General features: G+C 39.4%; 1 protein-coding gene and 1 pseudogene across 3 annotated transcripts in view; one reads left to right on the top strand and one right to left on the bottom strand.

The window, feature by feature from the left end:
• FRMPD1 (FERM and PDZ domain containing 1) overlaps window positions 1-18,567 on the top strand; it is a 207,480-nt gene that overhangs the window by 54,797 nt on the left and 134,116 nt on the right. The gene's annotated exons all lie outside the window — the stretch shown is intronic.
• On the bottom strand, window positions 15,839-15,981 carry LOC132541142 (U6atac minor spliceosomal RNA; annotated as a pseudogene).

Genomic DNA, 18,567 nt, shown 5'->3' with positions numbered 1-18,567 from the left:
TTCCACTAATAAGGCTACTTTTTCTCCACATACTCACCAACACTTGTCATCTCTTGTTTTTTGTTTTTTAAATTTCTTTATTGGGGATTAGTGTTTTACATTTGGCAGTAGATACAGTAGTTTGTACATAATATTTCTCAGTTTTCCATGTAACAATACAACCCCCAGTAGGTCCTCTGTCATCCTTTTTAGACCTGTAACCCCTCCCCCACCCAGAGTCTTTTACTTGGGTGCAATACAGCAACTCCAGTTCAGGTTCTCCTTGTGTTTTCTCTTCTGATCTTGTTTTTCAACTGCTGCCTGAGAGTGAGATCATCCCATATTCATCCTTCTGTTTCTGACTTAACATGATTTTCTTGACATGTTTCACTTAACATGATTTTTTCAAGATCCATCCAAGATTGGCTGAAAACGGTGAAGTCACCATTTTTTACAGCTGAGTAGTATTCCATTGTGTATATAGACCACAACTTGCTGAGCCACTCATCTGTTGTTGGACACCTGGGTTGCTTCCAGGTTTTGGCCAAGAACATATGTGTACACAGATCTTTTTGGATGGATGTGTTGGGTTCCTTAGGATATATCCCCAGGAGGGGAATTGCAGGGTCATAGGGTAGGTCCATTTCTAGCCTTCTGAGAGTTCTCCAGACTGTTCTCCACAGAGGATGGACCAATTGACATTCCCACCAGCAGTGTAGGAGGGTTCCTTTGACCACACACCCTCTCCAGCATTTGCTGCTGCTACCTTTTCTGATGTATGACATTCTCACAGGAGTGAGGTGGTATTTCATTGTTGTCTTGATTTGTATTTCTCTGACAAAGACTTGGAGCATTTTTTTCATGTGTTTCTCAGCCTTTTGGATCTCTTCTGTGGTGAATATTCTGTCCATGTCCTGTCCCCATTTTTTTGCATGGGGTTATTTGTTTCCTTGTTGAGATTGACAAGCTCTTTAGATATTTTGCTTATTAAAATCTTGCCTGATGTATGGCATATAAAGGTCTTCTTCTATTCTATGAGGGGTCTCTTGGTTTGGGTAGTGGTTTCTTTTGCTGTGCAGAAGTCTTTTAATTTGATGTAGTCCCATAGGTTTATACTTGTCTTAGTCTTCTTTGTAATTGGATTTGTTTCACTGAAGATGTCTTTAAAATTTATGCAGAAAAGCGTTCTGCCGATATTTTCCTTTAAGTACCTGATAGTTTGTGGTATAACATGCAAGTCCTTGATCCACTTGGAATTTACTTTTGTGTTTGGTGAAATACAGTGATTCAGTTTCATTCTTCTGCAAGTTACCACCCCTTTTTTTCCAACACCATTTGTTGAAGAGACTGCTTTCCCCATTTAATAGTCTGGGCATCTTTGTCAAAGACTAGATGTCCATAGGTGTGGGGGCTCACTTCTGGGCTCTCAATTCTATTCCACTCATCAGTGTCTCTATTCATGTTCCAGTACCAAGCAGTTTTGAGGACAATGGCCCTATAATACAATTTGAGATCTGGGAGTGTGATGCCTCCAGTTCTGTTCTTTCTTCTCAAGATTGTTTTGGCAATTCTAGGTCTTTTCTGGTTCCAGATAAACATCTGGGAGTGTGATCCCTCCGGTCTGTTCTTTTTTCTCAAGATTGTTTTGTCATTTCTAGGTCTTTTCTGGTTCCAGATAAACATTTGTAGCATTTTTTCTATTCTCCTAAAAAATGTGCTTGGGATCTTGATGGGGATAGCATTAAATTTGTAGATGGCTCTGGGTAGTATATTCATTTTGATGACGTTAATTCTTCCAACCCATGAACATGGAATATCTTTCCACTTCTTTGTGTCTTTTTCAATTTCCTCGAGTAGTGACTCATAATTTTCAGTATACAAGTATTTCACTTCTTTGGTTAGGTTTATTCCTAGGTATTTTATTGTTTTAGTTGCTATAGTAAAAGGAATTGATTTCTGGATTTCATCTTCTTCTAACTTAGTGTTTGCATAGAGGGATGCCACTGACTTGAATGTTAACTTTGTAGCCTGACACCTTACTGTATTGCCTGATGATTTCCAAAAGCTTCTTGCTGGATTCCTTAGGTTTTTCTGTGTATACTATCATGTCATCTGCAAATAGGGAGAGTTTGACTTCTTCTCTTCCAGTCTGTATCCCTTGCTCCTGCCTGATTGATATGGCAAGAATTTCCAACATTATGTTGAATAGTAATGGTGATAGTGGGCAGCCCTATCTAGTACCTGATCTGAGTGGAAATGCTTCCAGTTTTTCACCACTGAGTCTGATGTTGGCTGTAGGTTTCTATATAGAGACTCCACTATCTTGAGGAATTTCCCATCTATTCCCATTTTTTGTAGCATTTTGATCATAAAGGAATGTTGGATTTTGTCAAAGGCTTTCTCTGCATCTATTGATATGACCATGTGGTTTTTGGTCTTGCTTTTATTAATGTGGTGGATCATGTTGATTGATTTACATATATTAAACCAACCTTGCATGCCTGGGATAAACCCCACTTGGTTATGATGAACAATCCTTTTAATATACTGCTGTATCCGGTTGGCTAGAATTTTGTTCAATATTTTCGCATCTATGTTCATCAGAGATATTGGTCTGTGGTTTTCTTTTTTGGTTGTGTCCTTGTCTGCTTTTGGTATCAGAGTGATGTTGGCTTCATAGAATCTGGAAGGGAGTACTCCTATGTCTTCAATCTTCTGGAAGACTTTTAAAAGTAGAGGTATTAACTCTTCCTTGAAGGTTTTGTAGAATTCATTTGTAAAACCATCTGGTCCAGGACTTTTATTCTTGGGAAGGTTTTTGTTTCAATTTTGTTGGCTGTGATGGGCCTGTTCATGTTATCTAGTTCCTCTTTATTTAATTTTGGAAGTTTGTTGTAGGTATCTAGGAAATCATCCATTTCTTCCAAGTTCTTTACTTGGTGACACAAGACTTCATAGAAGTCTTGCATGATATGCTAAATTTGTTGTGTCTGTTGTGATATCTCCTCTTTCATTTATGATCCAATTTATTTGGGTCTTCTCCCTTTTTTGTTTTGTGAGTCTGACTAAAGGTTTGTCGATTTTGTTCACTCTTTCAAAGAACCAACATTTATTTTCATTGATCTTTTGTATGGTTTTCTTATTCTCAGTGTTATTTATTTCTGCCCTAACTTTAGTGATTTCTTTCCTTCTGGTTACTTTAAGGTTCCTTTGTTCTTCTTCTAGATCTTTAAGGTGTGCCATCAGGTTGATTATCTGTGCTTTTTCTTGGTTCCAGGGCCCGAGTCCCGAGACCCTGAGGCCCTGCCCAGGAGGCGCCCCACTCTTTTTCTTGTTTCCTAATGTGTGTTTGTATGACTATGAACTTCCCTCTCAGGACTGCCCTTAGCTGTATCCCAAATATTTTGATAGCTTGTGTCTTTATTTTCATTGAACTCTTGAAATATTTTTATTTCCTTTATTTCCTCTTTGACCCAGTAGTTGTTAAGGAGTGTACTGTTGAGCTTCCACATTTTGGGACTATTACTCATCTTTTGTTTATTGCTCAGTGTTAGTTTAATTCCACTGTGGTCTGAGAAGATGCTTGGGATGATTTCAGTGGTCTTGAATCTGTTGATGCTGTCTTTGTAGCCTAACATATGGTCTATCCTTGAGAATGACCCATGTGAACTTAAGTAGAATGTGTATTCCAGTTTCTTGGGATGAAGGACTCTGAAAATGTCCAATAGTTCTAGTTTATCCATCTCCTCATTTAGCTCCCTTATGTCTTTATTGATTTACTGCCTGGATGATCGGTCAAGTTGAGAGAGTGGGGTGTTGAAGTCCCCTACCATGACTGTGTTGCTATTAATATATTGCTGTATCTCTTTCAGTAGATGTTTGATGTATTTAGATGGTTTCTCATTGGGTGCATAGATGTTAATAATTGTTAAGTCCTCTTGATTGACTGATCCTCTGAGCATTTAGTGTCCATCCCTATCTTTTAAAATTTTATTTATTTTAAAGTCTACTGTGTCAGATATGAGAATAGCTGTTCCTGCTCTTTTTTGTGGGCCATTGGCTTGTATGATAGTTTTCCATCCTTTCACTTTGAGTCTGTGTTTGTCTTGTTGAGGTAGGTGGGTTTCCTGTAGACAGCATATTGTTGGGTTGTGTTTTCTCATCTATCTTCCAACTCTGTGCCTTTTAGTAGGTGAATTCAGGCCATTGATATTTATTGATATCATAGATTGATGATATTTTAATGCCATTATTGTAGATTTTTAGAGTGTTTTGATATTTGGCATGCTTATGGTGGTCTGTTTATAGGAGACCTTTCAGAACTTCTTTTAGGGCAGGCTTGGTGATAGTTGATTCTTTCAACTGTTGCTTGTCTGAGAAGATTTTTATGCCTCCATCTAGTCTGAATGACAGTCTAGCAGGTACAGTAGTCTTGGTTGAAAGACTTTTTCATTGAGCACTCGATAGATATCTTGCCATTCTCTTCTGGCCTGTAGTGTTTGTGTGGAGAAGTCTGTTGCTAATTTTACAGGTTTCCCTCTGTAGGTGTCTCTTTGCTTTTCTCTTGCAGCCTTCAGGATCCTTTCTTTATCCTTATTTTTTTCCATTCTAAGTATGATGTGTCTTGGTGTCTTTAAGTCTGGGTTAATTCTGTTTGGGACCTACTGGGCTTCTTGAATCTTTATGTCTTTTATGTTGTCTAGACTAGAGAAATTCTCGCCTATTATGGTCTGAAGAATGCTTTCTTCCCTTCCCTTTCTTTCTTCCTCTGGCAAGCCAATAATGCATATATTATTTCTTTTGAAATCATCCCATAGGTCTCTGTTGTTTTCAGTATCTCTTAATCTCTTTTTGAGATCTCTTACTTCTTTTTTAGTTGTCTCTAATTTGTTCTCGATCTTGCTAATTCTGTCTTCAGTCTCATTTATTCTATTCTATCTCCTTTCTACTGTTTTCTGGAATTCATCAATTTTGTTACCCTGTTCTAATACTGTTTTAGCTTGTTCTGCTAGTTGTGTTTTTAGCTCAGCTATTTCATCTTTCAGCTCTCTAATAACCTTGAGATAATTAGTGTTTTCTTCCAGAGTCTCATTTGTTGTTTCTGCATTTCTGATAACAATTCTTTCAAACTCTTTACTCACTCCTATGACTATTTCCTTAACAAGCATTTGGATGTTAACCTAACTATTTTGTACTTCAACCTTTGGCGGGCTTTTAGCTGGACTCTTGTCCTGGTTCATTTCTCCAATATTTCTTCTTGTTGATTTAACCATTTTATATAGTATGTTATGAGGTCCCTCTCTCAGTACTGTTCAAATTACTGATCACTCTTGCTTGGACTAACTTGTGTCTAAGTAAGGTAATTAAAGGGTTCACAGTTGTGGAAATTGACAGTTGTTTCAATATTATTTTAATCCCTGAGTTGGAGCACAGAGGCTGTTAAAAGCCTCTTTTGTTCTTTTTCTTCCCTGTAGGCTATAGGAGACTGAGGGCTTTTAAACTATAAGTAGGCTTCTTAGCTTAATCACTGACTCCTGACCAAGAGATAAAGCAGGGTGGGGCAGAGATAATCCAGTGGTTATGCAAAGAGTTTCACAGCCCCACCGCTAGGCCACCAAGGTATAGATCTTCTCCTGAGTTTCCTAGTTAGTTCTCTGTCTCCTGGTGTCAGCACAGGACCTCCCTGCCACTGCTCCAGATTCTGAGGGCAGTAGCAATCGAGACTCATAGTTGCATTTGGTGAGTCTCAGGGGAGTCCTCTCCTCCCTTCAGCCATCCCCTTTTTGGTGAAAGACTGGAAGTGGTGTCTCAACTGGTAAACTGCTGGACTGTTCCCAGCCACGTAGGCTCCTGTTTGTCCATGAGCCACACGTGTTTGCACTCACCGGTGATTTGCTGGGTTCCTAAAGTTATTCTAGTCCTGTCTTGTTGTGGCCCCAGGTGGTCTCCTTTGGTATTCTTAGTTGACCTGGGAGAGGAGAGGAGAGGAGAGGAGAGGAGAGGAGAGAAACACAGTTGCTGCTGCTCTGTAGTCCCACCTACAGAAGTCCCAAAATTTGCTCTAATTTATGGATACATGTGAACATATGCCCTATCTCATGGGACCTGGTCTATATCTAGGTTTTGGGACTTTGTTAGGAAGTGAAGCACCTGGAATGGAATTAGAGAATCCTATAAAAGGAAAGGTCTCACCTGAGTATTGAGGCTGAAGGGTTGACATTCCACACCTGACATCTCTGGACACAGTCTGAAGTGTAGCATGCCAAGGTGGTACTCATTGTGTTGATATTTTCTGTTTTCTAAATCTTATGACATGAATGTACAGTCTTTTCAGTATCAGAATAAACATTATCATTATTTTTACACACCAGTAATATTATCTTGATCTGTCACTGGCTTCCATATATGAGAGGTTGGAAACTTTTTTCTGTAAAGAACCAGTTGTTAAGTATTTTCAGGTTTTTGTTATTGAGGTAAACTTGAAAAGTAAGTATAAAGATCAGTGCTTAGTTTTGGGTTTATGCACTCTCCATGAAATCCTAGGAATCCAAAGACTGAGGCCATGCTGAGGGAAGACCTCTCCTTCAACAAAATGGGACTTGGAGAAGCTTAACCTGAGAAGTGGAGATTTAGAGTATCCAAATACCTCAAGAACATCTGGAAGGAGAGGGGTTAAGTCGGGTTTACAGATGACACTAATACCATCACCTGAATCAACAAGCAGGACCCCCGCCCCACACCAGCACAGTTTAATTCAATATAGATAGGTTCCTATTTTTGAACATCATGTGCTAATTTTTTCATTGTTGATTAAGTAATATCTGCACATAATAAAACATTTTTAAAAAACTACAGCAGAATGTACAATGAAAGGGAAATTATAATCCCATATCTGTCTCTAGGGTACTCCATCCCCCTCCCTTGTAGTCAATATTACTAGTTTCTTGTGTATTCTTCTAGAATATTCTGTGTATATACAATCACATTATATAGACTAGGTAGTCTTTCCCCATTCAAAACTGTCTAACGTTACTCCCCATCAGTTTGTACAATGCTGCCAACTTCTCCCCCATTACTCCCTTTAATTAATGTCTGCAATTTTTGTATGACTTTTAGTTACAACTTTTACTTATAAGCTCTCTGCTGTCCGTGAATATTTAGGATGTCTTGAATCTTTTGCCATTATATAAATATCCCTGGGGGGCCGGACGGTGGTACAGCCAGTTAAGCGCACAGAGTACAAAGTGCAAGGTCCAATTCAAGGATCCCAGTTTGAACCTATGGCTCTCCACCTGCAGGGGCTTTGGGGGGTGGGGTCCACTTCACAAGCGGTAAAGCAAGTCTGCAGGTGTCTATCTTTCTCTCCCCTCTCAATTTCCCTCTGTCCTATCAAGAAAAAAAATGGAAAGAAAGAAAGAAAGGTAGGAAGAAAGAAAGGAAGAAAGAAAGAAAAAATGGCAGCAGAAGCAGTGAATTCATAGTGCAGGCAAACAGAGCCCCAGTGATAACTGTGGAGGCAAACACAAAAACAAACAAACAAACAAACAAACAAAAATAGCCCTGCAGTGAACATCTTTGCACATATGGAGTACATGCGTAAGAAGAAATAACTTCTAGCTGTGGTCCAGGAGGTGGCGCAGTGGCTAAGGCACTAGACTCTCAAGCATGAGGTCTTGAGTTTGATCCCTGGCAGCACATGTACCAGAGTGATGGCAGGTTCTTTCTCTCCTCCTATCTTTCTTATGAATAAATAAGTAAATTCTTTAAAGAAAGAACTTCTAGCGTTAGAACTGCAAGTGAAAAGTCTTCCAACCCTGTCCTTCACCCTCCTTATTCCATTCCAGGAGTCAATCAATAATATCAATTTCACGTGTATTTTTTTAATACAGGAAAATCAGAGTTTCATGAATGGATAATATTGATGAGAAAGAGAGCGAGAGGAGATGAGGAGATGAGGGAGACACACAGAAAGGAGAAACACTGCAGTACCACCCCATCATCTAGGGAGCTCCCTTCATGACATCTATCATGCTCTAACCCAGGGCTTTGTACATGTTTGCATTAAGCTCTTATTCATTACAGAATGTCAACCTCAATCTCTTATTACCTTTTATAGCTGGAAATCCAGTTTATCTGCTATAAGCATATCTGTACCTGACATTTATTTGTATTTATTTTTATTTTTATTTGCTTCCAAGTTTATCATTGGAGCTTGGTGCCAGCACTGCTCCTGTGACCATCTTTTCAATTTTTTTTTTATAGGACAGAAAGAAATTGAGAGGGGAGGAGAAGATAGAGAGGGAGAGAGAGAGAAAGATAGATACCTCTTGTGAAGCAACCCCCCTGCAGGTTGGAAGCCGGGGGCTCGAACTGGGATCCTTATGCAGGTCCTTGCACTTTGTACTGTGTGAGCTTAACCCAGTGCTCCACTGTCCAGTCCCCTCTGTACCTGACTTTTAAAGATTATTATTTGCTTGTAAAATTTTCTTCTACTCATTTGCTTTAATTATTATCTTTTAGAGCTAAGATGAGTTTTTCTGCAGGCAGAAAAAAGTTGATTTATATTTCTTAATCTATTCTTTTTATTGGGGGTTATATTTACAGTGTAGTTGTTGATACATGGGTATAATTTATCATTTCACCATGATAGATGTCTGTAAAACATTTTCATCCAGAATTTGGGACCATGCACTAGGATTCCCAAAGTACCCTCCCCCCCCCACACACACCAACCTCCCTCTCTATTCTCCTTCCCCCAGAGTCCTTAGCTTTGGTGCAATATAGTAAACCCAGCCCAGGTTTTATTTTGTATTTCCCCTTTCTGTTCTAGTTTCTTTAGTTCTGGCTATGAATGAGATCATCCCATATTCATCTTTCTCTTTCTCTTATATCTCACTTATTATGATTCCTTCAAGTTCCATATAAGAGGAGGTAAAGAAGGTGACTTTCTCATTCTTAATAATTAAGTAGTATTTCATTGTGTATCTACATATAACACAACTTACTTCCTCTCTCTCTCTCCCTCTCTCTCTCTCTCTCTCTCTCTCTCTCTCTCTCTCTCTTTCTCTCTCTCTACCAGAGCACTGCTCTGCTCTGGCTTATGGTGGTGCAAGAATTGAACCTGGAACTTTGGAGCTTCAGGCATGAGAATCTCTTTGCATAGCCATTATAATGTCTACCCCTCTCACATATAGCACAGCTTTCTCAGCCACATATCTGTTGTTGGACACCTAAGTTGCTTCCAAGTTTAGGCTTTTACAAATTGTGCTGCTATGAAAATATGAATACATAGATCTCTTCAGATAGGTGTGTTTGTGCCCTTAGGATATATCCCCAAGAGAGGAATTTCAGGATCATAGAATAGGCCCATTTCTAGCCTTCTGAGAATTCTCCAGACTGCGCTCCACAGGGATTGGGCCAATTTACATTCCCACCAGCAGTGCAGAAAGGTTCTTTTAACTTTCATTCTTTTGCATGTTTCAACTCAATTTTCCCAATACTACTTGTTGAATAGACTCTCTTTTCTCCATTTGATGCTTTGGGCCCACATGTCAAGTTAGATGTCTATAAGTGGTTTTTATTTTGATCATTCAGTTGCTCTGTACATTTCAGTTGGTGAATTCAGACCATTAATAACTAGGTCAGTTATTGATATCTAAATATTATCTTTTTTTGTTTTATTTTTTAGTTTTTCTTTACTCTTTTGCTGTTTCTTATTCTCTTGTGGCTTGATATTTTTGTTTTATTTTATCTTTGAACCTCCTTATTATTTGTTTCTTCTGTGGGTTTTTGTTTTAAGGTTATCATGTATTTTATATGTATAAATTTAAGACCTTATACTTATAACCGATAGAGCAGACTGATATTGAACTCTTCGTAACGATCCAGACTTACACTATTATTTTGCTGCCATCAATGTATATTTTTGGTATTTTACAGTTTTTCTGGTGAGATTTTTGTTCATTTTATGGAAGTTCTTTCAGTATTTATTGCAAGGTCAGTTTAGTAGTAATGAATTAATTTTTTTTCTTAGTAAAGTTCTTCATCCTCTTTTATTTTTGATTGATAACTTAGCAGGTTAGAGTATTTTTGGTTGAAAATTCTTTTTTTTTTTTTCCCCAAAGCACTGACTAGCTCTGGTTTATGGTGGTGTGGGAATTGAACCTGGGACCTCTGATGCCTCGGGCATGGAAGTTGTTTGGGGTAGGGGTAGATAGCATAAAGGTTATGCAAAGATACTCTCATACCTGAGCCTCCCAGGTTCAATCCCCTGTACCACCATAAGCCAGAGCTGAGCAGTGCTCTGGTTAAAAAAAAAAAAAAAAAAAAAAAGAAGTTGTTTGCATAACTGTTATCTCTCCCTTCTTGGTTGAAAATTCTTTTCTTTGAACATCTTAAATGTACTGTACCTTTTTTTTTTTTTTCCAGGCCTACAGGGTTTCTAAGAAACCAGCAGATAATCTTATAAGGGGCCCTTTGTGCATGATTTGTTTTCTCTAGCTGCTGTTAGTATTCTCTCAGTTTTCACCATTTTCGTTACATTTTGGCATCTGTTTGAATTTATTTTTTATTGTGCCTCTTGGGCTTGAATACTTGTTTTCTTTCACAAGTTAGGGAAGTTTTCAGCTATTTGTTTATATAAGATATCTCTCCCTTCCCCTCATATATATGCTTCATTATGCAGCACCTTACCTAGAGGATCCCCATCAATGTTACTTGAATGAATTAATAATCCACATCTACTTATTTAAGTTATATCTTCATTCAGTGAGAACAGAAGAGCAATTCATAGAACTCAAGCAACCCTAATATGAAGATATCGCTACATATTCAGCCTGAGGTTGGGCCACTGTCACTTATCTCTGACCAGCTAGCAAATAGTTTAACTGTTGTAGGTTTTCACTTATCTGTGAAATGGAATAATAATGCCTAGTTCAGAGGAGTATTATGAGAATCAAATGAGGCATTCCCTGCATAAGGAATCTGAAGGCCATCAGGGCAGTTATGCTCTAAGGAATAGTAGCCGCTTAATTCATGTATGAGTAGTACTGATATCAAATCTAATGACACACCCTTATTATGTGTCTTTTCCTGGTAGAACTAGAAAGAGGGGAGAAGAAACAAAGGACAGAGTTGTGAGGGAGGCTGGGGCTATAAGTAGTTATTTTTCTTCCCCAAGTGATCATTCTCTGGCATAGACTGAAACTCCCTCTGGAGCCACACTAATGGACACATTAGTATCAGTTGACAAAGTACCATATGCTCTGAAAATGTTCTATTAAGCTTCATAGGAAATGGCAGGAATTCATCGCCCATTATAGGAAATCTGCTATGACTTTAGCCTCTAGTTAAATACACTTCTAAAACAGTATGGCGATTTCTCAAGAAGGAAAAGGGAGGGGAAAGGGGGAGGGGAGAGGAAGAGGAGAAGAGGAAGAAGATAATTGTACTTGATTCAGCAATTCTTTTTCTAGTTATCTTTCTTTTCATTTTATTTTTTTTTTATCTTTATTTATTTGTTGGACAGAGACAGTCAGAAATTAAGAGGGAAGGGGGTGATAGAGAGGGAGAGAGACACTTGCAGCACTGCTTCAACACTTGTGAAGATTTCCCCCTGCAGGTGGGTACCAGGAGCTCAAACCTGGGTCCTTGCATACTGTAACATGTGTGCTCAACCAGGTGTATCACTACGTGGCCCTAGTTATCTTTTCAAAGAACATAATAAAAACAATAATTTGAAAACATATCTTAACACCTGTGTTCATGGCAGCATTATTTATAGTATTCAAGATTTGGAAACAACCCAAGTGACCAATGACAAGTAAATAGATCAGGAAGTAGAAATATATATCTTGGAGTTCTTTTTTTCTTTCATTCATTCATCCATTTGTTGTTGTTGTTGTTCTCCCCAGCGTTATGGGCTCAGTGCCTGCACTAAAAGTCCACTGCTCCTGGCAGCCATCTTTTTTCTCATTGTTGTTGTTGGATAGGACAAAGAGAAATTGAGAGAGGAGGGGAAGACAGAGAAGGGGAAAGATGCTAGGCTAGTGTCGCGGGAGAGAGACCAAGAACTTGTGGCGGCATGGTAATACAATTCTTTATTCAGGCGGGAGCCCCAGAATCTGGCTAGCATCGCGGGAGAGAGACTAAGAACTCGTGGTGGCATGATAATTCTTTATGCAGGCGGGAGCCCCTGAGTTGGGTGTGAGCACAGCGGGTTAAGCCACATGGCGCCAAACCGCAATAGCCGCCTCCCACTCTGCACGCCAGCCCTTCTCCAGGTCGGGACACGGGAGAGAAAAGAGAGGAAAACAAAACCAGGAACAGAAGTGGGCTTTATAGGGTAAAACCAGAAGTGGCAAGTCGGAGATGGCTGGGAAAGGGGGTGGAGAAAAGAAAGAGCAGGAAGGTAGAAGGCTTCCGTAGCAACGGTTGCTAGGGTTTTAACTGGCAGGATTAATGTACCCTGCAGGCAGGGCGGGTCTCAAGGTAGAAAGAAGATAGCTCAAAGGAATGGGTGGGGAATCTTTTAGGCAAAACAATGATTATTGTAAATAGGCCATATTATCAGCAATGGAGCATGGAGCAACGGGGCTGCCCGACATCTCCCCCTTTCTCTTTATCTAATGGCCATAGCATCAGGAATGCAGGGTGCTTTGTGAGGCAGGGAGTCTGATAGGACGAGGCACACCTTTGGGGTTACCACTGCCCTTCCTTGCTCAACCTCTTGGTAGAGAGAGAGACTGACAGGATAGACGCACCTCTCAGGTTCAAGCCCTGCCAAGCTCAACCACATCCTCACAATTTCCCGACATTTCCCTCTTTCTTAATGGCCATATATAAATAGTATCATAGAACAGCATTTCCTCAATAAAAATTAAAAAAATAAAAATAAAAAAAATTGAAAACATATGTCTCCTAGACCTCTTCAGCTCTGAAAGCTCAGGCTAAGCCCACAACCACAAGAAAATACACCAGACATCATTTACTTTAAGACAGAAAAGTTTGTGAAGTCAGATTATCCTTGCCTGTCAGTACTGGGAACATAAAAGCATTTTTCCTTTTTGAAATAATGTGTGTTTTAATAAAGGGTTATTTTGTCAATGCACTAATCATATGGTTTCAAGTAAGTCAGCATGGATAATAGTAATTAGTAAGTAGCCAGTTGATGGAAATACATAATCTCTTCAATATATTAATAAGTACATAGTTCTTCATAATCATCACTTGAAATTTATAGTACCTTCAGCATTTCTTTGCAAAAGATACCATCTTTTTTGGTAATCAACCAATCAGTATAAGATAGGAAAAAAGGACAAAAATGAAAGACAAACGTCACTTCATTAGCAGTGAAGCAAGTTGCAGTTGTCTTTCTCCCCTCTCTAGTTCTCTTTGCCACTATCATTTAAAAAAAAAAAAGACACAAAAGTAAAGACAGATAAAACATCAAGATCTAGGAGTTTCAAAACACATAAGAGCCTGTCAACAATACTCCTTATTATTTAATTTAATCCTTATGAAACCCTTCAAGGTCAGTATTATCTCTTTTATATGAGAAAATTGAATAGTTACATTAGTTGTTCAAGGTCACAAAGCTACTGAGGTCTTGAACTGGGATTCAAGCCATGTGTGACTCCACAGTCCAGATCCTTTCCCAGAACATTTCTATGATTCAAAGAAAAGGCGAAACACAATGTCACAGTGGACAGTACATAGTAACAAAATGTGAATAAAGCCTTGTTTTTAAGAAAATCTAGGCCATCCATCTCTCTCCCACCTTTGGAGAAGGGAAAGAATGCCCCCAAGATTTTCCACTGCTCTGCTGGTTGCCTCTTCATGTACTATTTTCATAGTTCAGGACTGTAAAAGAGTGCTTTCACAGAAGAGGGTCCGGAACAGCTATGTCCCTCCACTCCCCAGTTCCCTTAACTCAGGTTTGCTCTGCCTTTACCTGACTCTTACATTGGACTTCTGTTTAACAGGATTTGAATAGAGTAAAGTGTTGGTATGCATGAGACTCCTTCTGTTTCATTTGGTTTAAATCCCCCCTGCTTAACACTATTCTATTTACATAACCACTGTTAACAAGTTCCACCCTCCCTCCAGGGCATTTGTGGTTCAGTGATAGGATTCTCACCTAATCTGCCCCCTCTTTGTCACACTCTGATTTTCACCAGTCACTTTTCTCTCCACCCTCTCTATGTCACATCCTGTTTCCACCTTACTTGGCAAGTATATATAAAGACAGCATTGTGAGTTTTACTGTACTTTGAGTTTAACTTAGCTCGTCTTAGATTGTGCTGTGTCCTGCATGAATAAAGAGATACTGCCTACAGCTCAACCATGAGTCCCTGGTCATCTGTTACCCGCCCGTGAAGCCAGCCCAGCAAAAACAACCTAGCCCGGTGAAAACAACCTAACCCATCAAAAACAACAGTAAAGGGCCCCACTAACTTTCTTCTAAAGTTGGTAGCCCAGTTTAGTTTTGTAAATGAAAACTCTCAGAGCCAGAACAGGCACAAACAAAAAGATAAGGAAGATTCTTTTCTCTTTAATATTTTACTTTATTTAAGTATTTATTTTGAGAGAGAAGGAGAGAGGGAGTAGAGGGATGGAGGGAGGGAGTGGAGGGATGAAGGGAGGGAGAGAGAGATATCTCAGTTGGCTATATAGTTTTTTAATATTTTAACTTGGGGGCAGGTGGTGGTGCACCTGGTTGAATGCACGTTACAGTGCACAAGGGCCTGGGTTTGAGCCCCTGGCCCCCACCTGCAGGGGCAAAGCTTCACAAGTGGTGAAGCAAAGCTGCAGGTGTCTCTCTGTCTCTCTCCTTCTGTATCACCCCCTTCCCTCTTGATTTCTGGCTATCTCTATCCAAATAAATAAATAAAATTTTAAAAAATTAAAAAAAATATTTTAACTTTGTCTAATTTTGATAGGGTAGAGAGAAACTGAGAGGGGAAGGGGAAGGAGGAGAGAAAGACAGAGACACCTGCAACCCTGCTTCACCACTTATGAAACTTTCCCCACGCAGGTGGGGACTGGGGGCTTGAACCGGGATCCTTGTGCATGGTGACACATGCACTTAACCAGGTGTGCCAATGCCCGGTCCCCAAGACTTTGCCATTTGTGATGTTCTATTTTTATAAAGTATCAGGGATCAAACTCAGTCCATCATGGATTCACAGGTTCCTGTGAACAACCCCCCCCCCCAGTCTTTTTAGGATATTAGTTGCTCAGTCACTACAAGGAAACTATTGTGATAATAGAGAGAATCACTATAAGAAATATGTTCCACGAGCCCCGGCTCCCCACCTGCAGGGGAGTCTCTTCACAATCGGTGAAGCAGGTCTGCAGGTGTCTTTCTCTCCTCCTCTCTGTCTTCCCCTCCACTCTCCATTTCTCTCTGTCCTATCCAACAACAACGGCATCAATAACCACAACAATGTTAAACAACAAGGGCAACAAAAGGGAAAATAAATAAATATTTTAAAAAATTTTAAATAGTAAAAAAAAAGAAATATGTTCCACAATCCTTCTGGCTTATTGACCTAGTAGGAAAAGTTGGCTGGTGCAGATTTAAATGATGTCTTTATCACCTACTGGTTGGATTATTTGGATGAATCTTTTCATTTGCAATGTAGACACCCAATCACGTGCTTGTTGGAGCTTTGGAATAATTAATAGCATACCTGAGCCTCTGGGAAAGGTAGATTTGACAGTCCACAGGAGATATTATCAACCTAAGTTAAAATTAGTTTTAGCTCCTTAAAATGTATGACTTTTGTCTTCCTCCAGAGTTCCGTTATGCAATTCATTTTTATCTTAAATGAAAGAGTGTTAGCGAATTGTTATACTCAAGAATCATAGATTTTTTTTCTTCTTCATATTTTACTTTGTAAGTAGGTGGCAGTGTCTTAACTGTATGTGTGCTGCAGGCTGAAAAGCCTCTTTCATCCTTGTCAAGGGGAGTGCTAACCTTCTCTCCTTTTCATACAACACCATCTTTTACTTTGTATCTGACACAGAAATAGGTACTTTGTATCTGAGCCCACATAAGCAATTTGATTGAATGGCTAATTATATCTGTAATTCTAAACAGTATAATTAATATTTATTATTTTAATTACATTTTATGTGATTACTTTTATTAAATACTGTTTTATTAGTAGTCTTTTACATTTTATTAATTTGTTTAGGATCATGGGGTTAATTGAAAGTAATGACCCAATGCTATTACTAATCTTTAAAATAATTTGCATCTTCTTTACTAGTAATATATTCATGAGTTTTTGGCACTAAAACCACTTTATTTGTCATAGATACCATTCATCCTGCTTTTGATAAAGCATAACTTTGAAATGTAGGCATATGGACTTGGGAGACAGCTTATGGTTATGCAAAGAGCCTTCCGAGCCAGAGGCTCTGAGGTCCCAAGTTTAGTACCTAGCACCACCATAAACCAGAGCTGAGTTGTGTTTTGGAAAAAAAAAAAAAAGTAGAGAGTTCTGAACTCTAACTCCATCAACGCCTAGAGAGAGAAGAGGAAAAAAAGTAGGACATTCAGAAGTAGTAACAGATATAGATGTGACTTAAAAAAGAAGATAAGGCAGGACTATAGAAAAAAAAGGAAAAAAATATAGTTATAGTTATAGAAGTAATAGTCAACCCATGTATAGGGCCTTGGGAGAACCCAGTGGAGGGAATGGGTTGGGTCAGTGTGGAATTTTACCCTTGTTATCTCATAATTTTGTAAATCAATATTAAATCAGTAATTTTTTTAACAAAATAAATGTAGGTATATGACTAGGTACTGGTATGCAGAAAAAACAACGTTAGTGAATAGCTCTAACTTTCAAATATGTCTGCAAAAATGGAAAATTTAGGAATGATACTGAAATTCTAATAAATGTAAAATTTCTGCTTTTTTAACATAAAATTAAAACATTTGATGTTAAAACTTTTTAAAAAAAATAGCATTTTAAAAATCCCTGCCATATAATAAGTTTTTCTTTCCCATCCTCAGAATCTCCCCATAGACTGTTCTCTCTGCCTGAGAGTTCTAGGTAGCTAACTAGTTCACATTCAATTTCTTGCATTAGACTCCCTGGAAATGAATATAAGGTCTTCTACTTTTTTTATATTTATTTATTCCCTTTTGTTACCCTTATTGTTTTATTGTTGTTGATGTCATCATTGTTGGATAGGACAGAGAGAAATGGAGAGAGGAGGGGAGGCCAGAGAGGAAGAGAGGAAGATAGACACCTGCAGACCTGCTTCACCGCCTGTGAAGTGACCCCTGCAGGTGGGGAGCCAGGGGCTCGAACTGGGATCCTTGTGGTGGTCCTTGCGCTTTGTGCCATGTGCGCTTAACCTGCTGCGCTACCTCCCGACTCCCCCTGGTCTACTTTTTAATCAAGTGGCATTGGGGAAGTTAGCTCTAGTTTTCTCATCTATAAAATGGAGGGAATGATAGTATATGATGTTGTTAAAATTCGGAAGGCTCTTGCCGGGCGGGTCTAGCTTCATGGGCAGGTAACAGAGACGCGGAGACAACGGCTGGGCAGGGCAGCTGTATTTCTTTATTCAGGAACAACGATTCACAAACTAAGACAAACTAATCACCAAATAGAACTCTGCTATCTCTTTGCGGCGGCACAGGCACTCCCTCTTACTCTTTAACTTGGGAACTCTCCAACTCTGGCACTCCGGAACTTTGGCACTCTTGAACTCTCCTACTCGGGAACCCTCTGAAACTCTTGCACTCTCGAACTCAGGAACCCTCTTTTCTTACCCTGGAACTCAGGAACTCTGGCGGGGTTCCTCCGGGGCGGGGCCAAGCGGGCCCGCGAAATTAAGAGGCAGATATGGCCCCCTCAGGCCTTCCCTTGGCAACATGCTGGTTTTTGTTATATATGTTTCTGTTCACCCCACACCCTTGATACTATAGTCATTTAGTTAAAAAGAAAAGGGGGAATTGTTGTATGCTTTACATTGGTTTGTTCTAGCCCTCCCCCGCCAAGAGAATTAGATCAGTCCAGTTAATTTCGCGGGCCGCTTGGCCCCGCCCCAAGGAACCCCAAGAGAGGGTTCCTGAGTTTGAGAGTGCGAGAGTTTCAGAGGGTTCCCCAGTACGAGAGTTCCAGAGTTCCAGAGTTGGAGGGTAAGAGGGAGTGCTGGTGCCACGGCAAAGAGACAGCAGAGTTCTGTTTGGTGATTAGTTTGTCTTAGTTTATGAATCGTCGTTCCTGAATAAAGAAATACAGCTTCCCTGCCCAGCCATTGTCTCCGCGTCTCTGTTACCCGCCCGTCAAGCCAACCTGCCAGCAAGAGCCTTCCGAAATTTTAACAACAATATGATTTATACCTCATGACTTATTAAAACAAGACAAGATAAGCTGCTAAGAATGGTGTCTAACAAATATTAGGTCTTGATACACTTTAACAAAGATAGTTTGTGGGTTCATAAAGTCATTCTGTTTAAAGAATTTCCTCTAGTCATCCTTTTAGGGTAGATCTAGTCACAAATTATCTTAGTTTTAAAAATTTTTTTGTTGTTGTGTTCCTTCTTTTTTTTTTTTCCTCACC

This window comes from Erinaceus europaeus, chromosome 10, assembly GCF_950295315.1.
Source record: "Erinaceus europaeus chromosome 10, mEriEur2.1, whole genome shotgun sequence".
In the NCBI taxonomy this organism is placed as follows: Eukaryota; Metazoa; Chordata; class Mammalia; order Eulipotyphla; family Erinaceidae; genus Erinaceus; species Erinaceus europaeus.
The sequence above is the reverse complement of the archived record's forward strand: the minus strand, read 5'-3'. Positions and strand labels throughout refer to the sequence as shown.